This window comes from Actinia tenebrosa, unplaced genomic scaffold, assembly GCF_029948245.1.
Source record: "Actinia tenebrosa isolate PJP-AT-01 unplaced genomic scaffold, QUT_ActTen_1.0 PGA_scaffold4__44_contigs__length_22323623, whole genome shotgun sequence".
Classification (NCBI taxonomy): domain Eukaryota; kingdom Metazoa; phylum Cnidaria; class Anthozoa; order Actiniaria; family Actiniidae; genus Actinia; species Actinia tenebrosa.
Genome location: NW_028292581.1, coordinates 7,640,914 through 7,652,231, shown reverse-complemented (window position 1 = coordinate 7,652,231; position 11,318 = coordinate 7,640,914). Strand labels below are relative to the sequence as shown.

The window sequence follows — 11,318 nt, the reverse complement described above, 5'->3', positions numbered from 1 at the left end:
TAGTCAATTTCATTGGGAGAAAAATTCTTGTCGTACGCGTATTCTACTTGCTAGTCTCGCCAAACATCGGATTGAGCAATTGTTGGACTAGCTAGAGTTAGCAAAAAAAATTTCTGCCACAATCTGTGATAACGAACTAGGAAGGTTTTAGCGCGTAGTCCCGTCTTAAGTTTATCTTGGCCGTATAATTCAAAATGACATTTCCGAGCGTTATCGCCACATTTCCTCTGAAACTTAGTTTACGGTTTCTATTATTAATTCAATCTTATGTCTATGTGCTAAATCTCTGATTGAAGGCGATAAATAAACGATTCTTTCTTTCAGCTACGTATGGTTTGGGTCAAGGCGTACGCTCAAACACTTGTAATTCTCGGACCGCCAAACTTCTTTTCAAATCTTGTACAATAAGTATAAAAGGAACTAACAGAGTAATACAAATTTAATAGATCCGTTGAAGGATTCGGCGCTGGTCCTTTCTTTGGGACCTAAAAAGCCATTTCACCTGAAACTACTTGAAAAATTCAATTCAATTGCAAACGAACGTCTGGGGAGTTTTGTTTATTCCCAAGTAATATTTGAACGTCCTTATTACAAGAAGTTGATTTTCATTTGACTCAAAATGTCCTTGCAATAGGAAATGAAAGGCCCTAGTTGAACTCTGGATGGTTTTTGAGTTGACATAAGCGTAGCGTTAATGACAATCACGAAGTATTTGAGAACGACAGTTATCAGAATGGCTATTGCATAGAAAAAGACTGAAATGCTCCAAACTTTAACGACCTTCCTAGAATATTCTTTAGTATTTCATTAGGATTTCCATTATAGAGCTCTGACTGATGCTTGGGCTTTCTTGTCTTGATTGTTTGAGGGCTAACTGACTAGCAATGTTTGATCTCTAGGAATACTAAAAAAACATAGAAAAACAAACTAAAACAAATGTGTACACGGGGTGATTTTGCCAGGTAATAGCGAAATGATAAAACTGAATAAACGTATAAATATTACAGACATTAGTTTTCTTTACCTCTTTAGGAACAAGGTCAATGGAAATTCAAAAAAAATATTGCTTCGTGTCCTGTTATTCTTAAAAATCGCTCTCTCGGACTCACGTAACTAGGGAACTGATCAGACTTTGAATATAAAGAGAATATTTACGTCCATAATAAAGCTGTTGGGGACAAAATTAAAAAAGAAGAATGTTGTCTCAAGCAATTAAGAAAGCGACAGAAAAGACAGCCCATCGTCTTTCGTAACCAAACAACCACAATTTTCTGGCGAAAACTCCAAGCTCACTCGAGTCATATTGAATGGTAGTTTTCTCGCTTCTCTCAGGGTTTTTAGTGAAAAAGAGTCCATTAAAATTTACGTCAAATATGAATAGAAATCACGTTTTCTATGTTTTTAAGTTTTCAGAGACACATTGGCTTTATCCGTGGAAGTTATCAACGCATAAAATTTGTTTTCGTTTAAAGAGGCCATGGAAAACCCCCAAGCGAGGTAAAGTCTCTCGTCAACAACGAACCCTTCAAATGAGCACCGCTCCTCAAGCGAAGGGAAATTTTGATTTGCGGCTGCTTTTTGATCTAAACTATCGAACACTCAATCTCTAAACAATTTCAATTGCTGTTTCTTCGCTAAACAACATTTTGTCAATAAAATCATGTTTTGCTCGATTGCCGGTAAAAAAAAAGCGCTGTCCTTGACTCAGTATAAGTTTTTATAGATTTCGTCGTTTACGCTGAAACTAGGCTTTATCTAGAAAGTTGTAAAGTCAGTGGCTTGCACCTTGAAGGGCTGATTTGATGAGTTATAGAGTGACCAAAGACATTGACAGTGATGTGGGAATAGGTTCTTTTCTGTGCGTAGAAACTCACTATAGCGAAGGCTGAGAAGCATTCCTAGGTTACCAAAACCAAAACTTTTTTACCCCAAACTATTGTGCACGTAGCATTTGGTATGGGGTTCATTTTAGAATGCATTGTTCCATTAATAAGTTCTGCTTTCAATCAATAGTGATTTTCGTTTGTAAGACTAGCCATTCTAGCAGTCCAGTTTTTGAGGGATAACGATATAACAGATTTCTTGAATGAAGGGGAAAAAACGTGAGATTTGAGTACATTGCCGTGGGATTGAGAAAAAAAAGATTTTTCTGTGGCCAAGCCGTGGGAAGAAAAGAAAAAGGTTTTGTCTTAGGCCAAGCCATGGGCGAACCGACTGGCAGTCAAAACCGACGATAATTAGCCCACAAGCCATGTTACCAGACTGAAGGAAATTGGCTGGAAATAGGGCACCCAGCAGGGAGCATGTGTACAAGAAAAAGGGGTTAAAATGCTCTAATTTCGAATTACTGTACAACAATTACCTTTTTTGCGTAATATTTAAAAAACACACAAAAACAAACCTGCACAAATAAAGGAAATGAAGAAAGCGAGAGCAGACCCCGCGTATAGCTTGAAATACAAAACAAAAACAAGAACCGGGATGCCTCGGCAGGAGAATCTGTTCAAGGGAAAATAAAATAATGCGAAATCTTAAGATCACACGAAAGAGTTCAGAAAAATGAGAAAATAAATGAATGTAAATAAATGAATGACTGCACTTTAATTGCTTTTGCCCAGTGGATAACTGCCCTGATATAAAAGACCGTGCAGATATGAAAGACGCTTTCACTTTCCCTGATGCGAAGTTCTCCCCCAGCCATGATTGTGCCTCTAGGAATCATGCCTGCACTTTGCCTAGAATTCATGACTATATGAAAGACATTACTAGCCATACGTTTATTTGTTTCCTTTCATTGTAAAAAAGAGCCCATTTTTCATCAAAGTATCAGTTCACTTCGATGCAAAAGGTATTAAAGAAGGGCATATTTCAACGGAAGCCCCCCCCGAACATAATGTTCACGTAATGTTAGTTCAGAGTGCTGGACCTGTTTCTAGCAGTTCGCGCATTAATGTTCAAGTCAGATCAAATCGTAAGCTGACTACCTGTCACTGAGACCTGTTTGTAAAACCAGTGGGAGGGAGGTTTAAGCATTACGCTTCACCACGGATTTCCGTCTCTTCATCCGACAAAGAATGTTACTATAGCTGTTGGTTTAAGAATATACTGCTTTATATCTAATTTTGCAACAATGAATATTAATCTTACATGTTTCATTAACCACTACTAATGCTTATGATGGATCCATAAAATTTTAGATGAAGCATGTACGAAATGGTGACGTTGGATACATTTGGTCAGCGGATTGCTCGTGAATACTAACTCACATACCACTTGTTGTTCCAAAGCACTGATAACAACTTAAGAGTACGTTACAGTTAAACTTAGAAATGCAATTGATTTTTTTCTTAGCGATTTGGTGAAAACCGCTTTGTTAAATATATGATCATGAGAGAGCACTTGCAACTCTCACCACGGCCGAAACGAAGCCCAGTATCGGCCCTAACCCTATGCTAGTGCATGACATTTTTTTGAGCATATTATTTTCATTTAGGAATACAAATATAATTGAAAATCGCAAAAAGTTTGAAATGAGAATAAAGTTAACTCAGTTGGCCTTAAAATATGAATATGACTGAAATGAGCCGTATGTGTGTATGGGCACCATTGTCGGCCTTACTTCTCCAAAGTAGCAGGAAGGCTTTCGGTGCTGTTCTAAAACCGGCCCAAAAATGCCTCAGTTATTATCATCCGCTCATCGATAGCCAGTGGTTTCCTATACAAATTCTTAAATACCAAATACTTAACCACAGCAATGACAGTGGTATTTTTTACCGGAAGATATTTGTTCTTAGAACATATCAAGGACAATCCACAGATCCACAGACCTTCTGGAGTCGAACAGCGTGGAAGCTAGTCATCACATTGAACTTAGGCTACCACTGATAAAATTATGAGGTGCGTAACGTGAAAACAGGAGGCGAATAGCATTAAAAAGATTTTTTACCAGTGGAACGGAATTCAGTAATTTGTCAGTTTGATAAAAACCTTGAACAGGTATGGCACTTAGAGCGTATCTTTAGCTTTGCCCTGAATGAAGGTCGTGTTTCAAAAACCCATCATGTTCATATTTACGACTTTAAATAAAATATACCAAGACAAAAACTTACCATTATTACACGAATATCGCACGCGTACTGAAGTCGCAACAAACATCTCTTTACATAAGTCAAGTATCTTTTAGCTTTTTGGACAAGTACCAAACATAAGATAACACAAGATGGTGAACAAGAGTGATGGATGATTATTCACATTTTTAGCAAGGTTCGTTATATTCGAGAGGAATTACGCGATGCATCCGGATTGATAACTAAAGTAAAACACTCTTGGTGAGCTAAGCTCCAACGTTGCAGTCTGATAAAATAATCCTATTTTACTGACACACTAATATATTATTAAATGGTTTATGCAATTAAAAATGCTGGCTTCTTTGGCAGCGCCCTTTAGCATAACATTCATTAAAATAAAATATCGTTCCGTTATCAAGGGTTTGGATTATATACTGGAGTAAGATCAGAGTAGTGCCTCATGTATGTTTTGATAGATTGTTGATTTGCCTTAAAAATTCTACTTTGTATTTAGGTAACAGACGAATCAAGGGTTTGGATTATACTGGAGTAAGATAAGAGCACTTTCTCATGTATATTTTGGGATGTGTTTGTTGATTTGTCTTAAAAGTTCTCCTTTTGTATTGAAGTAACAGATAATTTTTGTTTGACGATAGCACGCTTTGGACTTGAGAGGTTCCTAAATTTTAGGAGCAGATTGAGGTTCGCTTGTGATGAAGAATGAATGTCCAACGTATTTCAGGCCATTCCTTTTCTCATTTTTTGTCTAGTCTTTCTCCAACACACTTCAAAGTCAAAACTTTAATTTTTTTTCCGATGCAAGTAAAAGCTTTTACTCACTTTTCTTTGTTTTAAATCTTAAGTACTTTCGATTTCGTTGAAAACTGTTTGTTTATTTTAACAATGGATATCAGAGTAGGTGTATTGAAAAGGGGGCGAGTCTTTTTTTACCAATTTGTAGTTACATGATTCTTGGTGCTTTCTAACGGGCTAATGGACGATCTGTACGCCTTGAATCAACATTCATTTATCCATTATACATCGAACAAAGTGGTCATTTTGGAACTGTTTAGCTAATCATCGTAGACATAACAATTAACACAGCTTTCCTAACCACGTTATTAAAACAACCAACATGCAAGTCTTCATTAAGAACAATGCATGAATCATTATAAGATAGGTCTTTCTGTTAAGTTATTGAATAACAGCCCGGCCGTATTCTAGGGAAGTGTTTGCACAGAAGAATCTCGTGATGCAAACGACTCGAATTAAATACATTGCATGATTTGGTTCGACAACGTTCAATTGTTCAATGCAAGACCTTTAAGCTCTTGAATACATGTATACACGAGAAGTATCACCAGCTGCTTCAGAAACCAGTAATCCTCGACAAATATTGGCCAACCATTAAATCTTTGAATCTTGATTGATTGTTCTCGATCAATAGGAAATGTTTCAGTTGAAAGGTCTTGTTGGGATAGATAGGCTAGATACATGGTGGACTCTTTAGTCAGTTGTATCGACATTGTTAACCGATACACAATCAATCATTTCTTTCGATTCATGTTCGTATTTTCTCACCTTGATCAGAGCAAGCAGAGCTCGCCCTGCAAGATAAATACGCTCAAAGTCGTTTTTGTAATCCTGTAACACGATGAACAAACAGTTTAGTATAAACAATAGGATCAAGGTACACAGTTTCTTGCTTTTACTGAAATCTTTGTTTAGTGATTAGGACAGTTATTTTCCATGCCGGATACCCGAAAACATTTTTTGCCAAACTCTAGCGAACTTGCCAGTTTTTTAATTCCAAAACAAACAAACCCTGGCTTCGCAACTCCGTTTATTTGACAAAGAACTTAGCATCGAAAACTGCGAATCCATTTTTCTCCGTTTTTGTGGTGACATTAAGTTCCTGTATTATCGCAATGTATTCTGTATTCCTGTATTCTCTTAAACTTTTATTTTTGTCTTGAATAAAGAACTAGAGACTACCACACTACTATCCATTACATTACATTTTACCAGTCTTGAGTTCATGACTAAACTAAACCCCCCCCCCCCCCCCCGATCCTTACCCGGCAGCAACCATCCGGTTTTCCGCATAAAGATCCCAGATAAAATTTTCTTGGGTATATTCCTGACTTTATCCACTCCGTCACCTCGCACAATCCATATTGTTTTTTTCATTAGCTTCATTTTTGTCCCTCATCAAATTTGTACACACAATTCGTACTCTGATTCGTACTTTATCTTAACATGTTCCACTATCTGGTAATGCCGCGTAATCAACAAAAAGGTATTCATTATTTACAAGGTAGATGCAGAAAGCATAATCAGTCATTAATGTAGCGCATGCCTACTTCTTTTCACGCGCTTCTTTTCTTTTCCATGTCCGTTAACTGTGCGAACACAAGGCCTGATTGTAAAAATCCAAGAAAATTGTGAAGAAAAATATGAGACTTTTACTTTAATAAAAAATATGTATGCCTACTTCTTTTCGCGCTCTTTCTTTGCCGTATCCGTTCACTGAACTGAACACACGGATTGAATGTACAAACTCGAAGAAAATTGTGAAGAAATATTTGAGATTTTACTTTAATAAAAAATATGAAGTGTAGTTCAAAATAACGTTCAACACTGTTAAAAATAGTACTTCGTATTTTATCGTTTGGAGTTCAAAGATGCTATTGGCTCTACGTGCTTGTAGTGACGTCATATCCTATACGTTATCGTTCTTGATCATGTCAACATCTTTGGTTAAATTTTCTTTGCACAGACCCCCAGCAGGTATCTAAATAACAATGCAAACCCTCATAAATCTTTTCCCTGTCTTTCCGGTCTGTCAGTTCACGGAAAATGCCTTCTACAGCTAAAAACTGGACCCAACATGGTACTCAATGGGGATTAAGGATTTTGGTATACAGATGATCCCCTGCTTTCAAAGCCACTTGTTTCTGCACCACTGATATGCATTCACTCTTACAATAACCCGCTTTACACGGACACCCTGTTCATACGGATATTTTTCCCGCTCCCCTGGGTGTCTGTATAACACTAAGATTCGACGGTAGAACTATAGGAAGCTCGTAAGGCATGTCCACTAGTTGCTACTTATTGAACTAGCTGATCGATTCATTTTGCTCCTGAAATGACAGTTAGTGAGTACAGCTAAAATCTACTTGGACTGGCCTTTGAACAAGGCCTTCCACTTGTGCGCTGTACTTCACTCCATTCATCAACGATCAGCAAATCAAACAAAATGACACACTTACAAAGACATGACTGTACAATAATGCATATGCATCTGCAGGGCTGAGAAATTGTGTCAACTGAAAGGAACGATGGGTTTGTCAGTACAGATTTTTTGCTGGTGCATTCCAGCCCAAAATGTGCATTCATTTAACTGGATCACTTGGTCACCGAAATCATCACGGAGACCACAATATCCTGAAATAACCACCTTTCAAAAGATGGGCACTCATTTGACCCTTAAAATTTTCAGCTGCGCAATACTGTGCCATATAATCCAAGGGAACATTTGAACAAAACTATGTATTCCCGTCAAATCATCTCTGAGCCAGTCCACAGATTGTCCACCTCCTAATAATGGGCCTCAAACGTGTTACCTAGGGAATCTCAAATACTGTGATACAGTCAAGCATAAAAATTAAACTAGGCTGTGTTTCCGGTCAAATAATTTCTCGGGCCACAACATTAACCACCCACTCCAGCAAAAATCGACCAATGTCATACACGTTAGAAAGTCTAGTCAACGGAAAATCATTACTCATACCAACCTATTTTTAATTCTCGTACAGGACACCGCAAGTAAGAATAACGTTAAAACGACTGGCTAAAAATAAATAATATATAATACAATATATATAATAAATCCAAAGTGGGAGACATTGCAGTCTGATGAGAATTATATTTTTGAACACTTTAATCCAGGAAAAGATCACGATCAGGAATATTTCTTTTGTACGAAGGAATTGCTCAAGAACATGACAAATAATACGGTCAGTTTGAAAAGTAACACGACAAAATTGACCGCACGGTTTTTGAAAGATGATGATTTCAAAAGACTTCTCAAACCAAATGCTAACATTCTTCGAATAGGAATGAGTATCAATCCATCCAGAGTTACAAGTTATTAGGATATTATTAATCTTTCAGCTAGATAGGGTGGTAACATAAAAACTTTCAAGAAAGGCATGGTTTTCCTACTTTTAGCTGTAAATTATTCGTCTATGAAGGAGTACCAAATGCTAACATTCTTTGAATATGAACGAGTATCAATCCATCCAGAGTTACATGCAAGTTATTAGGTCATTATCAATCTTTTAGCTAGATAGGGTAGTAAAAGATGGGTGAACGCATGGTTTTCCTACTTTTAGCCGCAAATTATTCGTCTATGAAGGAGTACCAAATAAAGAGTGTGTAAATTGACCATCCATATTTTAGCCATCAAGAACAAAGAGGGGAGGATGAGGACTGTAAGGGCTACAACTTAGCATACCCTTAGTCATTGATCTATAGACCGTATTCCATAGTGTCGTAGCAAGAACAAAGAGGGGAGGATGAAGACTGTCAGGGCTACAAGTTACTAGCATACCCTTAGTCACTGATCTATAGACTGTATTCCATAGTGTCGTAGCAAGAACAAATAGGGGAGGATGAAGACTGTCAGGGCTACAAGTTACTAGCATACCCTTAGTCATTGATCTATAGACTGTATTCCATAGTGTCGTAGCAAGAACAAATAGGGGAGGATGAAGACTGTCAGGGCTACAAATTACTAGCATACCCTTAGTAAGTGATCTAGACTCTATGCCATAGGGTGGTAACATGAATCAAAATGTTAAACATGGTTTTCCCCACTGATCACTTGACTTTTGTTCGGCACAGGTAAGGGGTTTCGGGAAAGAAAAGTGCCAGTCAGGAATTCGATAGAACTGAGGAGGAATTAAACGCTAGCCGTTTTAGATAAAATTGAGAGAGGAGCAGAAGGTTTGGGAAAAACTAAATTGGGCTATATGCTGTGCGCTCTTGAAATAATTAAAGTAAAGCAAAGTAAAGATATCCGATCCACACTTCCCAAAGGATTTATTCGAAAACTCTTGAACTAAGCTGGGATCTCGTTTTTTTGTCAGCTTCCGGGTGACGCGCAGGAATGAAGAAACATGCTGGAAGAGGCGCAAAACCACGATAACACAGTACAAAAACTGTTTCCGCTAGTGTAGCAAGTGGAGTGAATGAAAAAACATGCTCGAAGAGGCGTAAAACCACGATAACACAGTACAAAAACTGTTTCCGCTAGTGTAGCAAGTGAAGTTCCCCCGCTTTAAGAACATTTGGGTATTTTATTAAACTGCGCACTTTGAACTCAAGTTAAATGTGTGATATGAAATGGCCTATGACTTACTTTGATCTCGACTTCATCCTAAAAATATGCTGTCTTAATAAGTACTTACTAAATAGTAGGCCGTATCTCGGTTACCATCTTTGGCTATCGATTTGAAATGATTTGTCTAATCGTCCAGCTTGTCTTAAAAGAGTAACTAGTTAAATACCACAACATTGGCCAAAGTGGCCACGTAATTATCAATCGATCAAAAAAATATACCTTTTCTACTTTGATGTGATTATTGATTGGGTTTGTTATGCATCGTGACAGCTTAGAAAATCTTTTATCTTCTGCTACGATAGCTTCATGACACCTAATCCAATGTGTGTACACAGTTACGAAAGGTTGGGACAAAAGATGCATCTATTGAGAACACAAAGAATGTCTCTATAATCCCTCCAAACTGACAGCTACTTAGTTCTGATGTTCTAGACTAAGCCTTAATCACCATTTAGCTGGGTTTCAAGTAAGGCATTTGTTGGAAGACATTCCTATAAACGACAACTGATAAACCGCGTTTTTTGAAGGCCAATCAATAGATGGACGAAGTATGGATGAAGTATCGAGTCCGTTTTTGAAAACCGAGTAATCAAACTGTCTTAGCACTGTCAAAATGCTTTTATTTTCATTTAGGTGCGACAAAATCAGTTCATTTATGACAAGGTCATTGAAATCGAAGTTCAATTACTATTCTCAAATGTTGTTGGAAGACGTAAAGCCTGTGTGTTGATGGACTTGCCATTTTTACCTGCTCCACGTCTCGTTACACGTTGCTAGAAAGCATGCGATTTTTAGGGCAAATCTCTGTACCCATATAGCACCGTTCAAACCAGTGTCTATATGATTTCATATTTTCTTCTCTTCTTATCATCAATGTCAAGTATTAAAATTGTTTCGTTTTAAAGTGATGGAAATCTTGCAGGTGAATTATGTCTAACGAAAGGTTTCTTTCGCTGCCACCAATTCGGACTGTCAGTTCGGTCGTACTACGTGGCGCCCTCTTGTTAATTTTCAATTTATGAGAAAAAGAATTAAGGTGAATAGAGTCAAATACCCATCACTCAAGATTTCATTACTCAACTTATCCTTGAAGTATGTGTCCAAGCTGTTTAATATCAAAATAAGAGGGAAATTTTACTTTTTTTCTTATAGATACTAGAATTAAACCACACTGAGAAAGTATCTGTCTTTTTTATGAAGTTATCAAGCTTTCTGAGATAAAGATATGGTTATGATATAGTCTGATGGTGTGGCTAGGTCGTTGTGAAGTGTATATGTGAGGTATTTTGCTGTCATACTATGAAGGACAAATCAAAAAGGGAATCTTGACACAAGTTGTGACCCTTTCCGGCTAAGGGCAGTAATTGCATGGATTGTTGGATTTTTCAGGAAATCTCATATAGTCGTGCTATCAGGACGATTTTAATCTGCAGCCATCAAGCAAAATGAACAATCTGCAAGCTTGTCTAAGCCATTAGATATATCGTTCTCTGTTCATCGACCTGACAGAGCACAAATCCGATTATCAAAAGCTAAAGTTTACGGATTAGCTGAACACGTTTTTCACACATCTACTCGAAAAGAAAATCCTTTTAAAGTGATTCATTGATTCATATTATGAGAATATGTCAATGGGATAGAGTTTTCTTAAAGCGTATTTTTCTCTTTTTTGAAATAGTTTAAGCTGCAGCTTGGAAGTACTTCAGTTTTGCCATTTTTTGTTTAAGTCAACAATTTCCAGTGAACAAAAGTGATCCTTGCTTGAAGGTTTTCAACACTCGTACGCTACTTTGGCATTTCCGATTCACAATTTCAATTTGTTTTGTTTGTCTTGTAAAAGT

General features: G+C 37.3%; 2 long non-coding RNA genes across 2 annotated transcripts; one reads left to right on the top strand and one right to left on the bottom strand.

The window, feature by feature from the left end:
• Positions 1-545: 545 nt before the first annotated feature.
• Positions 546-1,116, bottom strand: LOC116287156 (uncharacterized). Its single transcript, XR_004196036.2, has 2 exons — positions 1,025-1,116; positions 546-904 (listed from the first exon to the last, which is right to left on the bottom strand). It is a non-coding gene; the product is annotated as an uncharacterized LOC116287156 (long non-coding RNA).
• Positions 1,117-8,797: 7,681 nt separating this feature from the next.
• LOC116287157 (uncharacterized) lies at positions 8,798-9,460 on the top strand. The gene is made up of 2 exons (XR_004196037.1): positions 8,798-8,882; positions 9,224-9,460. It is a non-coding gene; the product is annotated as an uncharacterized LOC116287157 (long non-coding RNA).
• Positions 9,461-11,318: the final 1,858 nt, after the last annotated feature.